At 37.4% G+C, this 20,436-nt stretch overlaps 1 pseudogene; it reads left to right on the top strand.

The window, feature by feature from the left end:
- Positions 1-19,153: 19,153 nt before the first annotated feature.
- On the top strand, positions 19,154-20,015 carry LOC124529165 (mediator of RNA polymerase II transcription subunit 7-like; annotated as a pseudogene).
- The last annotated feature ends 421 nt before the right edge of the window (positions 20,016-20,436 follow it).

Genomic DNA, 20,436 nt, shown 5'->3' with positions numbered 1-20,436 from the left:
ATATTTAACATAATCATAGTATACTGACTACAACCAGGAAATGACCACTGGTAAAATATTAACTAAACTCCAGACATTATCACTAGTGTCCTGTCCTGTTTCTGTTCCAGGGTTTGATCCAGGATCCATGTTGCATTTAGTCGTCATGGCTTCTCGGTCTCCTGCAATCTGTGACAGTTTCTCAGTTGCTCCTTGTCTTGCTTGATCTTGATGGTTTTGAGGAGCACTGGTCAGCTCTTTGGTAGGATGCTCTTCAACTTGGGTTTTTCTGATGTTTGCTCATGATTAGCTTGGGGTTATGGACTTTAGGGTTAACTACTACAGAGGGGAAATGCTCTTCTCATCCTTTTATATCAGAGAGTACATGATATTGATATGTTTTATTACTGATGATGTTAACCACCGTTACTTGGTTAAGGTAGAGAAGAGTTTTAATGTTTAAAAATATTCATTCTCCACAGTCTTGCCAAGAAAGGATTAGATCCCAAACATGTTTCCCTAAATTCATTAATAAAATGAGTGTGGTAGCTGCTATCCCACTGTACAAAATTAATATAAAGAACAAAAGAGAAGGAGGAGATAGAGGAGGAAGGCAGGGGACAGAAATTTGCATCTGGGTTCCAGGGAGATCCCACCCTATTAGTATGCTGGCCGTTGGGCCCAAGGGAGTATACAGCTTAAATGAAAGGGAAGTCATAGAAACCAGGCATGGCCTTGAGCAAGCTGTTTTTCAAAGATAAAGTTGAAACCGAAGATCTTCTCCAAAAATACAACAGGCCTTTTTCTTTCTTTTTTTTTTTTTTCCCTTCCAGAACTTGGTCTCTCTCCCCACCACATTTTATCAACGTGTCTCAGCTTGCTGAGCTTCAGGCACTAATGCGTCTTTAGAGTAAGTGTTTGGTGGCCTTTTTAACATCTACTGGCACCTGATACCTGCCAGGCTCTTTACACATGCTAATTATAATCCTTAAAACATTCCAGCAAGGTAGGTTTGTTTCTTATTATCATTGTACAAATAGAAAAACCAAAAAACAAAATGACTTCTGAAGTCTAATACCATTTAGAAAATTCCAGGACCCAAATTAAAAATGCAAGTCTGTCTGACTCTGAAACTGTTGTTCTTTTTCTTTGACTCACCAACCAATCTTGGGTGTCTTCTACCTGGTCTCTCATGTATTATCACATCCTAGAAAAAGTGCTTCCCTTCATAGAAATATAAACTATTGTATATGTATATATGTATGTACATTTATATTATATATTTATGTTATATATTTTAGTTTTTAAATTATAAAAGCTATAAACAAATTTGCCCTTTTGAAAATGATTCATACTGCATGGAACTACATAAAGTAAAAATGAACATCTACCCGTTCACCCCCACTCCCATATCAATAGTTTCATGTTCATCTTTCTGGCCTCCTTTATATATATAAATGTTTTTATATTTACATATAAATATGTTTTTATATACATAAGTCTTATTTTCTTAATATCACCATCAAAATATAATACTTTTTTCTTTAATTTGAGAGAGAGAGAGAGAAAAAGTGAGAGCAGGATAGAGGGGCAGAGGTGGAGAGAGAGAATCTTAAGCAGTTTCCATGTTCAGCATGCAGCTCCACACAGGGCTCAATGCCACGACCCTATGATCATGACTTGAGCTGAAATCAAGCATTGGATGCTCAACTGACTGAGTCACCCAAACACCCCAATACTCTTTGATTAAAAACTTAACCATAAAAACAAAAGAAAACAAAAAACCATATGTCTTGAAGTATGAGTTTTACCTCTTTATTTTTTAATTTATTTTTAATTGAAGCATAATTGGCACACAATAGTACATTCATTTCAGGTATACAACCTAGTGATTCAACAACTCTGTATGTTATGTGGTGTTCACCACCAGTATAACTCTCATCTGTCACCATACAACACTATTATAATACCACTGATGGTATTCTCCTTTATTTTTTTTTAAGTATTTATTTTTGAGAGAGAGAGAGAGAACAAGAAGGGGAGGGGAAGAAAGAGAGGGTGACAGAGGATCCAAAGTAGGATCTATGCTGACAGCAATGAGCCCGATATAGGGCTCAAACTCATGAACCTGAGTCAAAGTTGATCAATCAACTGAACCACTCAGCTGCCCCCTCTTTATTTCTTGAGATGTTAAGAAATATTTCATAGTATAGATGAACCATATGTTTTGATATATTAATAAAGGATCACTAAAAATTCTTATTAGAAGATTACAGCCCAAAGGATAAAAACTATGCTTTGAAACTTTAGGCATTACAACCAGCTGGGAAAGGAGATGTTTGAAAGCATTTTGGGGCATGTAGTAATATAGATTAGTTCTTAGTATGCAGACCTTGAATCCAGCCTGCCTGGCTTCTTATCCCAGGTACAATGTGTACTTGGTATATGAACTTGGGTAAGTCAAATTCTATGATCAGTTTTGTTTTCTAACAAATGCAGATAATAATTACTTCACAGAGACATAAAAAAGTTATAATGAGGATTCAAAATGTAGTGCATATGAAAGACTCAAAACAAAGTCTGGGACATAATATGGACACATAAATATAACTATTTCTCTTATTGTCATTTTTGGCCATGAACATCCAAGACTATTTTGAGGGAATTTTTAAAGACCTTGGTTCTCACTGTGGAAACGCAAGTTGGGATGGATATTTCAAATTCTCGCCAACCCCCCTTTGTCAGTTTAAGCCTGGGAATCATCAATTGGATCCTCATATCTGGAATTTAGAGAATTTGGGGACAGTTATGCAAAATGTATGGGAAGCGACACCCTGGAGGCTATTTGTGAACAGCAATAATGGTGGTTTTCTAACCAGAATAACTAGGATGTTCCCAAGGTGTCCTCTGCCCGTGAATCAACTTGCTTTGATGGGGCTTGTTTCCTGACCTTTAAGTCTCCAGCCATTAGTTAATTTTGTGAGCTGCTTGGTACTCTTGCAATGAATCCCTTTTCTCCTTAGAAAAAATTTAGTTTCTGTAGTTTGCAACTAAACACCTTGATGGTTCCATATCTTCTCTGTACTGTTCTTTAATCTCACTATTCACTCAAAACATTCACTGAAGCCTTCTTACATATTGAAAGAAAAGCTAGAGCATGTGATTTTGCTCCTCCTTAATAAATTTAAGAATGTGTGTAGGAAATACACATTCACATTAGGATCCCCTGACCAAACTGCAATGGGTTTTTGGATCTGTCAGTGGATTTAGGACATTTTTACCAGTCAGAATCATGAGATTGCATATCTATAAACACACACGTCTCAGGGAAAAAAGTCACTTTAAGCTAAACAAGAGATTAAGTGGCTACTTATCAACATTTTAAAGAGTTTTTGCATTCAGTATTTATTTCTCAACCATTTTGCATGTGAGAAAAGCATAATCAGCTGGTGTTGTCTGGGTGTAATAACTTGGCAATTTCTGTTCATGTTTGAGTTTCTGTGGGAACTCCCTGTCAAACTGGCATTGGATTGTGCTTTTGGCTAGGGCAGTCTCTCTATTTACAGTGACTTCTGCCTGATGTAATACCATTACCCTAAGAGTATTTCTCTCTGATCCAATTCAAATCCAATTTTACATCTACTAAATGGAAGCCTCAGGTTAAATATCCTTATATGATTTCATTTTTTATCTTAGTTCCCAGCTTTAAAGATTAGCTCACTTAATCTTTAACTACTTGACCCATTTATTAGGACACTTTGGTCTGACACTCTTAACTTTCCATGACTTCTTGATTCTTGGCTCTGTTGTAATTTGATTCTTTCTCACATTAGTGAATCTGTAAATGCTGCTAGTATGGAGATGATGCCATTTACCAACAGAATGTCATTGCACTGAACGTGTTCTGAAACTCGCCTCTAGTTTATGGCCACTGCTCATCATGAACTAGCCAACCATTTTAATAAAAGACATTTTAAGCAATGTATTTCTTGATGTTGAATATACATGATAAAGATAGTTTTTAAAGAATATTGTGGTGTATAGGAGTGCGTGGGTGGCTCAGTCGATTAAGCGACGGACTCTTGATTTTGGTTCAGGTCATGATCTCATAGTCATGAGATCAAGCCCCTGCGTCAGGCTTGCACTGAGCATAGAGCCTGCTTGGAATTCTCTCTCTCTCTCTCTCTCTCTCTCTCTCTCTCTCCCTCTCTGCCCCTTCCCCACTCATGTTTTCCCTCTTTCTCTCAAAATCAATCAATAAACTTTAAAAAAAGAATATCGTGGCTTATAATGACTGCTTTTTATCAGGGCACCAGTGGATAAAGGCAGGAAGCAGGAAGAAATGAGAAATTTACAAATATATACTATAAACAAAGAGACTCAAGTGCATTCAATTAATCCAAAACACTGTTCCTTTTAACAACTTTTCACCCATAAAGATCAGTTTTCCCTTTGGAGGTTTATTGCTCGTTGAGAGCTTTTCTGCACTCTAAAATTGTGTATAATTTATCAATGTGATTCTTTACACTTTTCTATTTTCCAAATTTTCTAAAACTACTATGCATTATTTTTACACTAATAAGGAAACTAAAAACATTATTTTAATATATTGTTGGGTCATAGAGATCAGAAGGGATATAAAAGACAGTTAAAATCTTTGAAAACTAGCTCAAAAGGAATTTTTATTTCTCATTAATGGAATAGATAAAAGACCTTAGAACTTAAATCTTGAAGACAAATAAAAGATATTTAAAAACCTTGATGTACCTTACCTAGCTTTGGGATACTTATAACTTTGGAAAAATTCTGTGCCTTGAAGTATACCGACTCATTATCTAATTTCCAATCCTGTAACAAAATTCACCTATTATACAAATAGGTAAACATGTGGAGCTATTATTTAATATTTAGACAGAGAACTGCAGACATTATTGGTTCATGAGTATGTTGATGACAGACCTCTTCAGTTACAATGTAACTGAATCATCATTAATGGAATGATAGATGGTATTGTCTCAGAAAAATAGATCTATATCATCTTCTGTACTGTTAGGTAGGTAAATGGAATATCATCACAATGGAAAGTTTTTTGTTTTTTTTTTGAGCATTTTCTTTTGGATTGTAGCTGCTATTAAAGAGGAGTCAAGGGGTGCCTTGGTGGCTCAGTTGGTTAAGCATCCAGCTCTTGATTACAGCTCAGGTCATGATCTTACACAGTTTGTGGATTCGAGCCCACATCAGGCTCTGGAATTCTCTTTCTCCCTCTCTCTCTGCCCCTCCCTGCTTGCACTCTATCTCAAAAATTATAAATAAATAAATAAATGGAGAGTCAAGTATTTGGGAAAAAATAGGAGAGTGATGTGGAAAAAGGAAATGCTCCTAATAATTTCTGTCCGGTAAAAATCAGACAGTGAGCACAGACCTGGCATATAAAGAAGTCTTGTCTGTACTATTCATTGATATTTTAAAAGTCCATTTGTGAGACTTATGACTAGCGAATGGATATTCATGAGCTGATCTTTTCTCAACCAAGGAAAATCTACAGTTACCTCCAATTTAAGTTGAAAATTAAGAGGATAAATATATTGTTATCATACAATCCATCAATTCTACTTCTGGGTATAAACCCAAAATAACTGAAAGCAGAGACTAGAACAAATATTTGTGTATTAATGTTCATGGCAGCATTATTCACAATACCAGAAGGGAGAAGAAGCAACCAAATATCCACTCATGGATGAATGGATAAACAAAATGACTATAACCTTAAAAAAGAATGAAATTCTGATAGATGCTACAACATGGATGAACCTTGAGGACAACATTCTGAGTGAAATAGGCCAGACACAAAAGGACAGATGTTGTATGATTCCATTTATAGGAGGTACATTGAGTGGTCAAATACATAAAAGACAAAAAATAGGATGATGGTTGGAAAAGCCGGGAGAAGGAGGAATAGAGAGTTATTGTTTAATGGTTATAAAGTTTCAGCTTGCAAAAAAACTGAAAAAAGTTGTGGATCTGGATACTGGTGCTGATTGTACAACAATGTGAATGTAATTTAATGCTGCCGAATTGTATACCTAAAAATGACTAAGTGGTAAGTTTTATGTTATGTATATTTTGCCACAATTTAAAAAAGTTATTTCCGGGGCGCCTGGGTGGCGCAGTCGGTTAAGCGTCCGACTTCAGCCAGGTCACGATCTCGCGGTCCGTGAGTTCGAGCCCCGCATCAGGCTCTGAGCTGATGGCTCAGAGCCTGGAGCCTGTTTCCGATTCTGTGTCTCCCTCTCTCTCTGCCCCTCCCCTGTTCATGCTCTGTCTCTCTCTGTCCCAAAAATAAATAAAAACGTTGAAAAAGTTATTTCCTCTGGGGTGCCTGGGTGGCTCAGTCAGTTAAGCATCTGACTTCAGCTCATGTCAAGATCTCACAGTTCCTGAGTTTGAGTACCCCGTTGGGCTCTGCACTGACAACACGGGGCCTGCTTGGGATTCTCTTTCTGCCCCTCCCCTGTTCTCTCTCTCTCTCTCTCTCTTTTTCTCTCTCTCTCCCTCTCTGTCTACCCCTCCCCTGTTCATGCTCTCTCTCTCTCAAGAATAAATCAATAAACATAAAAAATAATAAAAAAGTTATTTTCTCACTATGACTTCAACATTAATGAAGGTTATGAGATATCTTGTGATCAAAAACATAACGTTAAAATACTTAACATGACATATAGCATCTAGCATTTGCAAATAATTAATTCACCACCTCTTCCTTTTAACTATTCTCCTGTCTCAGGCTGGAAAATAAAGCACCTTCTGTCACTTTCTGGATATAATTTTTATTAATGACTACTCTGCTTCCAGCACCTTTCAGGGCTTGCATTAATGTCTCCTTCACTTTATAACCCAAGGTAATGCCAGGGGAGCCGCTGCTGCTCTCACTCAGCTCTTTCAGTTTAGAATTTTTCCAGAGCAAACAAAATCTTTCAACAAACCACTGTCTCACCTTAGGAAAAACCATCAGTGCCAGTAGTGCAGGGGATAGGGAAATCAAAAATTAAAAAGAATTTTGCAATATGAATTTTGCATCTAGGTTGGCTTTCCTAATTAAAAACAAAAAAATTTCTGGTACCACCATTTTAAATTTGAATATTTTAAGATCCTGTTGGGATGGTTTCACGGTTCACTGTTCATCTGTGACCCATCATCATGGCAACTCATTTAAAAAATGTTTTCATTTCAATAAAAGAAATGTTTAGTTCTGGCTATTTTTTTTCTTCCTTTCCCATGTTCTTTTTCTTTCTGCTTTCATTTTTTCCCTCTGCAATTCTCTTTAAATAAAAGCACAGTTTGTATAACAAAAAATTGAACTCAACAGAATAACTATGTTTTGGGGGGCATTGTAATATTGGGATTTTGAACTGGAGTGGATCATCACTTCTGCAAGTCAGATATTTTTAATATAATTACTGTGTTGTGCATTTCACTCATAAATGTGGTATCAAAACCTTCAGTGTTCAGATTATACTGTCCCAAATGTGAAAACATTTATGAAATCTAGTTGCTTTTAAAGAACATCTTTTAATTTCATTGTTAAAACTCTACATGACCCATGAAAGTATATTTGTTACCACAAATATAACAGCAAATTATAACTAACTCTAAAATATGTCAGCTTCTTTGTGAAGGTTTTATGATGTTGTTGCCTATTTTTTTTTTAATGCTTTTGTTTTTCTCCCAAGGTTATTTGTTTAGTTGACAGAATTGTGTTTTACTATAAGAATTTTGATTTTGAAGGGCGCCTGGGTGGCTCAGTTGGTTAAGCATCTGACTTTGGCTCAGGTCATGATCTCATGGTTTATGAGTTCAAGCCGCATCGGGCTCTGTGCTGACAGCTCAGAGCCTGGGGCTTGCTTGGGATTCTGTGTCTCCCTGTCTCTCAAACCCTCCCTCACTCATGCTCTGTCTCTCTATCTCTCAAATAAACATTAAAAATTTTTTTAAAAATTTGATTTTGATGTGTACCACAAAGAAGTATTTTAGTGTCTCTCTCACTCTCAAAATAAATAAATTTAAAAAAAAAGAATACTTAAAAAAAAAGTATCTTAGCTATTTATAATTTTGAATATTTAATGACCTTAATCTTATCCTTTAAAAATAAATATATCTTTGCAGTGCCTGGGTGGTTCAGTTGGTTGAGCATCTGACTCTTGATTTTAGCTCATGTCATGATCCCAGGGTGGTGGATGGAGCCCCACTTCAGGTTCTATACTGAACGTGGAGCCTGCTTGGGACTCTCTCTCTCTCCCTCTCTCTCTCTCTTTCACTGTCCATCTGCCGCTCTCCCCAACTCATGTGCTCTCTCTCTCTCCCAAATATAAATCAATAAATAAGCAAACAAATAAATATTAAATAAAAATAAAAATAGTCTTTTAAATAATCTTCCTAGAAAAAAATGAAATAGCAAAATAAATTCAGTATACAACTTGAAGGAAATAATTTTTTATTCTTTTTGAAGAAAATAAAATTTATATTCTTCCCTAAACCTCCATGTATTACCACTAGAATTATTTAAACAATAAATTTGATGAAACATTTGACTAATATTTTCCTTGTTATGATTCCAATATTAGCTCTAATCATCTATAGAGATGTATTCATGTTATCTTTATTTCAGTATAAAATTCCTTTGGATCCTCTGGAAAGTTAGTAAGAACTGATCATTTTCCACTTATGAAACTATATTTAGCAGAAGAGATTCCTAATTTGAAACTGCATGTAAAATAAAAACAGCATTACAGTGACATTGAATTCTTTTCAAAATATTTGTTAAGTTTTTTAAAGCATAGTTGAGAATCTTCTCTTCTCATACTGTTTACAATGATAATGCCATAGGAGCAAAGGTTGTGCTTACATCTTGTCTTTTCCCTTTGTTCCTACCTGTTTGGTGAGGGCAGAACAGGGAGTGAGGGGGCAGTGTTTGGAGGGGAAGATGGTTAATGGTTCTGAGTCCCTTGTGAGGTAATTAGAGAGGTATGCCTCTGCACATCTTGGGATTGAGGAAGAATTGATCTTTTTCTGATCTCTTCCATCTCAGATGACTTTTGTATTTTTTATCTTTGGCTATAACCATGATGGCAGATTGATTTGGTAATGCTTAGTATTACCAGGGACACTCTTTAGTAATATTCAAGTAAAGCCAACCATTCTGTCCCTTGCTGGACCATCCTAAAAAAAAAAAAAAAATGCTCAATTAAAATTCCCTTGCTCTACAAATACTAACTTTCCTCTTTGCTAGAATCTGAGGATGGTGAGAGAATGTGCTTTGTTAGGGGGCTACTTAGCTCTGAGTTTTAGAATATAAAGATGAAACTAAATTCTACAAGTTTTAGTTACCTTTGACTTTTCCTGTGACATAGGATGAATACATAACCCCAACCATCTTATAAATGTGGGTCATTGCATTTATAGGAGAATGCTATTAGAAAAACTATTCAAAGTTTATGTCCTATATAAGATAGCTAAGTATGAAATTTTTGTACACATATGGGTAAAGAATTAAACTCAATGGGGAAAAGCAAATGTCTGTTCATTTTATTACTGACCCTTCTTGTCATTCAGGATAAGTCATTTCTCTAGTTTGTGCACTATTTTCCCTTCTGACAAATCATGATAACCTTATAAAGAGGAAAGACCTCTGGAATTAGAACTCTTTTAAAATAACAACTTTTGAACAACTTGAGCAAATTACATAATTTTCTGAGCTTCACTTTATCATTAATAAGTTTATACTTACATTGTACTTTCATTTCATTTACTTTCATTTCATTTCATTTATTTACATTGTAAAATAAGAGTGGTCTATTATAATGATTGGTGCAAAGTAGGTTGTTAGTAGACGTTAGTTTTTATTTTATCTACTCCACACATTTTTAGTGGTCCTGACAAAACACATAAGAGACTGCTTTGGAGATCTAGGATTAATTTTGGATTGATGTATCAATACAAAATGGAAACTGGGATCCATTTTTATTCATTCATTCATTCACATATGGATGCAATGACTATCTTGGTTAGAAACAAACAACTGAACCAAAAATTGGTCAGTCTAGCATTTTTAGCTATATTTAGGTTAAAATAAAAAGACAAAAATCATGTGGAAGGGTGACTAAGTTGAATAATAATTTAACTACCTATGGTTTATTCATATGACTTCATTATATGGTATCTAAAAATATTAATCATTAGTTGTTTGCCACCATTTTGTGTGAGGATCTTTCCTTAGTATTAAAAATACTTCCCAAACTATGTATAATCTGGTAGCTTTAGGATCTATTGGTTGAGAAGATGCATAATAAAAAAGCTAGTGAGACTTCTACTTTTCTGTGCATTTGTATTTCAGTTATCTTATCACAGGAGTATATGTACAAGTCCTGTATTTCAGTGCATATTTACTAAAGCTGGGGCTTATTATTGAACGTATATAAAGGTAATTTAAAGGCAAAATGGAGAACCGTTTTTATTAGTTTTGTGCAAATATAAACCTACTTTTTCCATGATCTTTAGAAAGTCATGGAAGGAGATTTGAATGCAATAAATTTATTCATCCATTCATTCCCTCATTCATTCTTTCAAAAACTGGTCATAAGCCAAGGTGCTCAGGATGTAATGTGAACTAAAACAGAGATGATCTCCTCATGGTACTTTTGGTGGGAAAGACAATTAACAAACAAAACATTTTATTATATAATTTAGCAATAATAGTAATAGCAAGTAAGTAAGGGTTAAAAGAATGAGAGATGTGTTTGTGTGCAAGTGTGTGTGTGTGTGAGAGAGAGAGAGAGAGAGAGAGAGAGAAAGAGAGAGAGAGAGAGATTGGCAGGGTTGGGGTGGGGAAATATTTCAGGGAAAATCTAATGCAGTGACCAACATCTAAGCAGTTTGAATGTTCTGCACCCAATTCCAATATGGTGGTGGGGTTTTCACACCAATAAGCAATTCTTGAACATTAGCTATGTGTCCTACAATTCAACTCCATTCTGACCCTATCTACAGGAGATTGCATCAGATTCCACAGATTATGGACTCAGTGACACAAGACTACCTTTCACTTCAAATGCTGAATGCAAGCCCATGTTAACACCTTTCTCTGACCACCAGTTGTAGATTGAATGTTCCAAGGACTCCCTCCACAGATTCAATTTATTTGCTACAACAGCTCACAGAATTCAGGGGAACATTTTACTCATCATATCGCTGGTTTATTATAGAAGGATATAACTCAGGAACAGTCATATGTAAGAGCTGCATAGGGCAAGGTATGAGGGAAGGACAGGGAGTTTCCATGCTCTCTGTGCCACAAGCTCATCAACTGAGAAGCTCTCTGAACCCTGTCTTTTTGGGGTTTCGTGGAGGCTTTGTTACATAGGGATGGTTGATAAAAGCAATGGCCATTCACTAACCCTTCTCCCTTCCTGGAGGTTGGGTGTGAGACTGAAAGTTCCAACCTTTTAATCACATAACTCCATTAGCAGTAGCCCCTATCCTTAGGTGTAGTCCCAAAGTCACCTCATTAACACAACAAGATACATGTATTTCTCTCATCCCTTCAGAAATTCCAAGGGTTTGAGCAGACCTGTGCCAGGGAGAGGTTGAATATCAAATACATATTTCTTATTATAAATCAGAATACCACAGTCCACCTCCTAGTCTTTGAGAAAAGATCCCTTAGAGCAAAAACAGTCATAAAACCCAAAAGATACTGGCATATTACTAGAATCTCATTCAGTCATTAATCACTATTCCAGTTCATCATCATATCTTATGGAAATGCCTAGGGCAAGACCACTCAGGTTTGCAGGCTTCCATTCCACCTTGTCAGGTTCCAAAAGCAAAAGTGGTCTCAGTCATAATATGGCTTACCCTTTCAGGCGTCTGATAAAGGAAAATATCATCTCTTGCTCTGAACCTCTTCCAAGGTGTTAATGTAATAATGAATTTCCCTCATTACATAACCCACATACTCATTTCTTTCTTATGAATCATCCCTGTTTCCAACATTTGTGGTTGCAACCCTGGTCCTGTGACCAATACATGAGGTAGTGGGGGAAAATGTTGAGGTGATGTGGGGAAGAAGATTTAAAAACTATGATTGTTATACTGGAGTCCTCCCAGCTTTGGAAAGATTTGCATTGTCATACTAGCATCCTTCCCCACCCGTACCTCCCCAGATCTACCAGAAAAAAAAATCAAATACGGTGGGGTACTTTTTAGTGAGCGCACAACTTGTGAAGGTGTGTAAACCAGCACTTTGTTGGTATCTCTTATTTTAGAAAAGCAGTGTTTTAATTGCTCACTCCAATTCTCTAACTACCACTCTGTGGAGGATAGCTCTCTGTCTATTGTTGGATTTCATGGACTGTAACGTGTGGTCTTTGGTCTAAGGAAATGACAGTTGGCCATTACATCTGGTGTGATATCTTTTGTTTGGTTCTTTCTGTCCACTGGGTCAGCAAAGCCCAACGCTGAGCCAGTATCTATTCCTGTCAAAATCCATTTGTAGCCCTCAAGGCTACCAGTAGCAGTCTGATTCGCCAGCTATGATCAGGGCCTTCCCACAAGGGTATCTGCCACATAGCCATCTGCAGTCTCTGCCTCTCTTGTTAGCAGACAGAACAGTTCTTATTGCCATGTGGTGTCTCAGGGAAGCAAGAGGACTCTAATTAGATTTAGCCCATCTCTGTACTACTGCCATACCCCCATATCCACTTATTTCAAGGACCCACATTGCTGCCTCAGGGGAGCGTGTTGTATATCTTCTGTCAATTCCAGTCACTTTCCAAACCTAGAAAGTAGTTCTTCTAATGGGCATCCACATGTCCTGCTTTAACACACTCCACTAATTTCCATAGAGCCATGCTCCGTAAGGTCATCCCTTTAATAGGCCAGGTTTCCATTGCCCCTCTGCCCAGCCATATGGCCATCCCACTGACCACTGCCCATGAGTCAGTAAAAACCCAAACATATGGTCTTTTCCCAGTGTTCAGTTCTTCTATCACCACTAGGAAAACAGCACACCAAGCTGACCTTTCTTACCTTCTTCAATCAGAGTGGTGGATTTACAAACAAGATGTTGTTGTTCATTCACTTGGGAACTGCCAGCCACAAACAAAGAAGCTCTTTGTCAGTCCAGAGCTCTTATAGACATTGCCTAAGCAAGAAAAGAATCCAGAAGTTCGTCTCACACAATTCCAGAGTCCATCCTGGAGAAAAGAAGCTTCCTGCCCACGAGTATCTCTCTTGCATTCTCCTCACAGCAAGATTACATATAAACGATTTCCATATTATTATGGAACTTTCTGGGTACTGCCATCCCCATTAGAGCGTTTCTCCAACATCATCCTAGACATGGCTATTTCAGATTTCAAAATTGCTTTCGTTTTCAGTCATTGGGGTAGCTTCCATTAATGCCTGATAGCAAGGTAGTAAATGCCACTCAAGTGGAAATTCTCTAATTCAAAGCCCAGTGGCCATCCCTGGAAGGTGCTCATGGGCATTTGTTCTAAATTAATGTCGAGGTTCCATATAAAGCTATCACACAGAGAATTTGTATCTACCCTTGTTCCAGGTATTATTCCACACTGTGTGGGCTTGGGTAATCTTACTCATTTTCATTTAGCATGTCCAATAAACATCATTTGAAGGGCTAATTTACATGTCTTCTGTTTTATAATACTAGACGGGGGAATATTCTCCAGTCAGATACAGTCTCCATCTCCATAATATAATAAGGTAGAAGATATACAACCACTTCACATAAAGCCAGTTCAAACTTGTCAATTCTTCTGCAAACATTTACCTTAATTCCATCAAACCTTACATTCCTAAATGTGTCTTTCTTTAGGACTTCAACAAGTTTTGGTTTTACAATACTAGGTCAGGGGATTGTTCCCCAGTATGACAGAATATCCATTCCCTTAATACATGCACGCAAAGGAGACACAGCTTCCTTATATAAAACTTGCTTAAACATTCTTATTTTCATAATCTTATCAACCAATCAGTCTAATTATAGTTCTAGTCAGGGCTTCCCCAATGGGCTTGGAGACCACAGTTCCTGGGACTTCTGTGGTCAAGGAGTCCTGGAAACTTATGTTCTCCACCCCCGACCATTTTACCTATTCTTGTGCAAATGGTTTGAGTCCCCGGGGAGGGGTTGAGCCTAGTGACTCTGGCCTTTTTTATCAGTCCTTTCCTTAATTAGTCTGCCTAATCACTGCCCCAAGCGATTGATTACTCCTCAAATTTCTCATAGTAATTTCTACCTTCAAATTTTTAAGATTTCTTCAACCAAGGATATATACATCCAACTTATATTTGGCCCTATAATGTTGGGAGACCAGCAGGCAGTCCCTTTGGCAGCAAGTATTAAAAACTTTGTTTTAGGAGTGCCTGGGTGGCTCAGTCGGTTAAGCGTCCGAGTTCAGCTCAGGTCACGATCTCACGGTCGGTGAGTTCCAGCCCTGCGTCGGGCTCTGGGCTGATGGCTCAGAGCCTGGAGCCTGCTTCCGATTCTGTGTCTCCCTCTCTCTCTGCCCCTCCCCCGTTCATGCTCTGTCTCTCTCTGTCTCAAAAATAAATAAACGTTAAAAAAAATTAAAAAAAAACTTTGCTTTAAACTCATCAAAGTCTGTTTTATTTATCCCTGATGGCAATGCTTCCTTAACTCCTTAGAACACAATCTTTCTTTGACGGGTAAACAATGTCTCTCATACCCTTCAGTATTAAATGTGGTGTTCTTTGTGAAACCTCTCCAGGATTCCTAGATAGTTAGTAAACCCCACCCTCTATGTTTCTAAACACACCCCCAACTCAGTCTTTCCTTCACATTTTATTATCATTAACTGATAACCCTGTCTTTCTTAAAGGATACAAGCAGTATTAGGGCAGAAACCATTTCATTTATCCTCGTGTTCACAGCACATACCATACTCTCTGTCTTATAGCATCGGTTCAATTAATGTCTAGTGACATAGAAAAGGAGAGAAGGAAGAAATAAAATGCAAATAAATGTAAAATGTAGAGGAAACATAGTACCAAAACTGTTAGTGTAAGTGAATATTGTTGGCTTCTTTATAGAGGATATTAGGTTATATTGTAAAGTGGTTTCATGTTTTATCCCTTGTAATACAAAACCCCTAAATGTCAGATATTAGAGGGAAAGATTTATACACAGCTGAAATGATACAGAGAGTACTGGTTAAAAAACAAAACAAAACACTACATATAAATAGCTCCCTTTTTATAATGTTGTCCAGGGTTGACTGTTGCTTTTAAGGCTGATCTGGGCAATGCTGTGTGGAGTCAGTTTTCATCTTAGTAGATGATGAGAGCATCATGTATGTAGAGGCCACAGGCGAGCAGCCCCCAAGGGCACCACTTGGCATATTGATTATTCTGAATTAAAAGATACTGAAGAAACAGCCGGTACAAGAAGAAAGAACACTCTGACAGCCTCTTTGTCTCCAGAAAGCCCCTTTGTCTCCATGTCAAAGGAACTATTCCAGTACCAGAGATAAAGAGACATCCTTATCACGTAGATGGAGAATTCAGAGTTGAGAAGCTCGTATTGATAAACCACGTACTTGTACTAATTTACTACTGCAGCTCAAATGCTATTTAGATTTTTTGCCAATCCAAGCTCCCAACATAAATTACCTTTACTCTGTCAATTTCTCACAGATTTATTGTTTCTTGGTCTAAAATATATCAAAACTGCATGCCTTGGCCATTTCTTTAGGTCTCAATTCCATTATTAGGCCTCTGTGTACATATAATTAAATTTTGTTCTTTATTGCTGTTAATCTGTCTCATGTCAATTCTCAGACTAGCTAGAAGAACGCTGAGGGAATAAGAATAATTTTCTTCCCCAACCTGTGACTATTATATTAATTATGAAGTCCAAACCCTATTTATTTAAGTATGAAAAAACTGAGGAGTTAAGTGACATACCTATATTCCTTATTCTTTTTAAAAATGTTTATTTATTTATTTTGAGAGAAAGAGAGAGTGGGAGAGGGGCAGAGAGAGAAGGAGAGAGAGAAAATCCCAATCCCATGATCTGAGAGTCCCAGTCCCCATGACCTGAGCTGAAATCAAGAGTCAGATGCTTAACCTACTAAGCCACCCCGGGCACCCCACTATGTTCCATATTGCTAAGATAATTTGGTTCTATACAAAGCTTCTTTTGAAGTTCCTTCTAGAAAAGATTATAAACTCCTAACTCCCTAACATGAGATACAAAGAAGTTTAAAACATGACTGCTTCCCAGGGTTGAATTTACCTCAGTCTGGATGCCAAATTGTACATCTGGAGTTGAGACTTGCAATCTTTAAACAATTTGTTTATTTTTACACTTGTGTAATGCTTTGACAAGAAAGTTGCAGGGAGAGAATTCGCATTATAGAAAGGAAAGGGAAATCGAGTGCAAAAAGCCTAGAAGAAAATGAAAAAAAAAAATTGTGACAGTAGGAATTTGCCCTATTGTTTCTATAGTCTTTATATTTTTTTGTAAATTGCCCTTTGGTTAATTGCCTGAAGTTAAAAAGCAATAAAATAGGGGCACCTGGGTGGCTCAGTGGGTTAGGCGACTGCCTTCAGCTCAGGTCATGATCTCACAGTTTGTGAGTTTGAGCCCCGTGTCGGGCTCTGTGCTGACAGCTCAGAGCCTGGAGCCTACTTCAGATTCTGTGTCTTGCCCTCTCTCTACCCCTCCCCTGCTCATGCTCTGTGTCTCTCTGTCTTTCAATAATAAAGGTTAAAAATTTAAAAAAAAGCAATACAATAAATGTTAAACAAGAAGATATCTAGGTGAGTTGACAATAATTCCAAGCTTTGCCTTGGGCTGACAGAAGAGAAAAATGAGAGACATGGAATTGCATAGAGGTCGAGATAAAGATAGATAGTTGGAGGAATAAAGGAGAGGTGGAGGACTAGGATGAGTGAGAGCTGACACTCTTTTGCCTCTCCTATTGGCATTAACCCAACAATTGCATGCCATTCGTTTTTCTTTGTATACCCATGGTGCCCCCTGACCCTAAGACTATAAACCTCCTACCTGGTGGTGCCCCATTCCCCGTGATCATAAATTGCTACTCCTTACTTTCATCTGAAACTTCCAGTTCTGCAGGTAAACTGAAAACCAATAAGAGATGATGCTTGGTCATAGCAACAAGATTTATTAAGCTACTTTCATGTAGACAGAAATCTCTTTAAAATAAAAAATAATAATAATTATTAATGCAGAATTAGCAATTATTTTTTAAGTTTAAAGAGACTTCTATAATCAGCAATTATTACTGATCAAATTAATTCATGAATGAATTGATGACTATGGTGGTCCGTATGTGCCTGACATCATTCAAAAGAGTGCTTATAAACCACGTGGGCCCTGCTCCCAGGCAGTGCTTGGCACAGAGTAAGGAAGCCTTAACTATTGGAGGAGTGACTAAATTTAGTGACAAAAGCTTGAGACTCTATTGTCACAATCCTGTCATTAAGTAACAAAGAAAAGGAAAAAATATATGAGGAAAAGAACTAAAGAGAAAAAGGGGAAAGGCCAAAAAGAAGGCAAATATACACTGAGAAAGTGATATTTTGGAACAATGCACTGTCTACTCTTGAGCACATATCACTTTCCTATTCCCAGCACTACCTGCCCTGATACATACTGTATCTTCTTAAAGTTCAAATAATTATTGAAATTCTTTGCAATTATTGAAATAATTCCAAGTTAATAATTTGATTACTATAAAATGTGATTATTCAGAAATTTAATGGCTGACACTTTTAACAAGCCTTTTCAAATTTACCTCTCATTCTTGATCTCATGAAGCTTTATTGTTTGGATATTTAGAATTCCATAAAAAAAATGCTGCTATAATTTGAATAAAATGCCTAACTGATTTAAGTTGCAATAAAATATTTTTATTCTGGGCTTTGGTCATTATGCTCAGACCTAAGTTTGAAGAAGAAAGCATGGTAGATGAAGGAAAGAAGAAAGGCTTGATTTATCCTATAAAATAAGAGAAACTGTTGAAAGTGGAATAGCACGATATTAACTAATTTGAGGTATAACTGCAGATGAAGTTTTGGGGTGATGGTGGGGTGGTCTGGAGCCGACAGCCAAGAAAGAATTCTTAAATACGTCTTTGGTGCAAAAAGGTGCTTTCATTAAAGCACGGGGTCAGGACCCATGGGCAGGAAGCGCTGCACTGGGGTCATGACAGGTAACTCATTATAAACCCCCAGATTGGGAGGGGGTCAGAGATAGAGTAAGTCTTTAAGGTATTTTAGAAGCAAGGTTTCTAGGACCTTGAGGGGCTAGCTGTTGGTAGGGAAATGCCGTTTATTACCATTTAATAAAACCTCAGTCATGAGACCCTTCAGAAGTATATCAGGGGGCCATAAGCTTGGAGTATGATTGCCAGCCTATATCTCGGGGCAGTTGAGATAAAGGAAGTAGACTTACAGGATCCTCGAGGTTGGGATACTGTTAAGCTAAGATTCTCTTTTGCCCCTAGCAAAGTGTCCTCATTGAGGCAACTGGGCTTTTAGAGAGAGGTCACTCTGCTGGTTTCAAGGACTTGTCAATGGGCTATCAGCAGTAAGGGAATTAATTTTTCATTTGCCTAAGTTTCCCACATCACCCTGGCAAGCAACTAAACCCCTTTTCTTTGTTCTTGGGTAGCCAGGAGTGTCCGAGGAATATCACACATATTCCATGGCAGGGTTGGGATGGGGGATACTCCCTCATCAACTGCCATATAAAGAATGAATCAGGAGGTGGAGGACAAGGATGAAAGCAGAGACCAGGTAGAGGTTTATTTCAGTAACAGGCCATGAGATGATAATGGCTTCTTGTAGGTTTATAGCAGTGGAAATGGAAGAAAATGGATTAAACTGAGAATGATTTTGCAGGGAAAGCCAACATGATTTACTGATAGACTAGAGGTGGAATGTGAGTAAAAGAAAGGAATTTTTAAAAAGCACCAGTGGAATGTGAGTAAAAGAAAGGAATTTTTAAAAAGCACCAGTCGCTTCTTTTTGGAGGAGAAGGCCAGAGTCAGATGTTGGTAGGGGCCTTGGCCTCCCTGGGGAGGAGAGCTGGGGTTTAGGCTGTTCCACAATGGGTGAACCAGAGCCAGTGAGTGCCCCTCCACTCCCTCTGAGGCAGTACATCAAGGAGTGTACAGATGAAAATATTCAGGAAGGCCTAAGCGTCAGGCCTATACTTACAATAAAAAAATAGTTGGAAGATGTTAAGCAACCAGTTCCAATGTGATGATCTTATCATCTGCCCTGCAGAAAGTTAGGACAATAAACAGCTTCATCCTATACAGTTTGGTCACAAGAATAAGCTGAGAAAACTCAATATGTCTATCCTTATTAATTGCTTAGACTTCATAGACTTTATGTATGTATGTATGTATGTATGTATGTATGTATGTATGTAATTTTTAAGTAGGCTTCATGCCCAGCACAGAGCCCAACATGAGGCTTGGAAATCAGGACCAATCCTGAGATCAAGACCTGAGCTGAGATCAAGAGAAGGACACTTAACTAAGTCACCCAGGTGCCCCAGACCTCTTAGATATTTTGATATGGAGTCCTGGGAATATAAAATGAGAAGAGAAAGCTAGAAGATCTTAAGCTGCTTTTTGTACTAATGCATAGGACTCCATCAAGAGCGACCTTGAGAATTACAAGGAAGATGAAGAAATGCTAATGCCTTGAAATAGTTAAGATGTTTCAAAAGCATCTACAAGGAGTCATTGAGATGACACAGTTGGTTGGCTTCTTTGCCTGATGATTTGCCCCATTCAGAAGCAGATATGTGAGATATAGAGAGAAGCAAGAGATGTTGATGATAGCAACATTTGAAGTGGTCAGAATGAACTACAGAGAGAAAATGTATTTTGTCTGGAGAGACCAAATGATAAAGATGCTGCTTTGTGTACATAATTGATGCAATGAATGAAAGACAGTGAAGGATGTTTCTTTTTCTTCTTGCTTTTCTTTTTCTCTTTCAGTAAATAGCATCATATATCAGTTAATTTGCTTTTGGACAGCCTTAAAAGAGTTATCACCAGAAGTCATGTAAATGGCTTGAGTCTCCAACTTTTTGAATCACAAGATGTCACAGGCAGTAATTTCATTTTATGGCAAGCATAAGCAAATGAGTGCACCTGCATTAGTGCAATCACCTTAAAAACCACAGTATTTGCTGCTATTGTATGGAACATTTCTGTTTTTGGAGTCGAAGTATAACATTGAAGATATTCTCAGTAACAGCAAGATTCCATCCTTGAAAAGTAGATTTGTCATTTGCTTTAAGAATGAGAGATAAATAAAGGATATCACGCTATATAAATGTGAAATAATAATAATAAAAAAGCAATATCTGTCTAC

The sequence above is a fragment of the Lynx rufus genome, unplaced genomic scaffold (genome assembly GCF_022079265.1).
Source record: "Lynx rufus isolate CCGP_SWC_20201006 ecotype Redwood Valley unplaced genomic scaffold, mLynRuf1.p SCAF_6, whole genome shotgun sequence".
Classification (NCBI taxonomy): Eukaryota; Metazoa; Chordata; class Mammalia; order Carnivora; family Felidae; genus Lynx; species Lynx rufus.
Note: the sequence above shows the minus strand (reverse complement) of the source record. Positions and strands in the feature narration are given on the sequence as shown.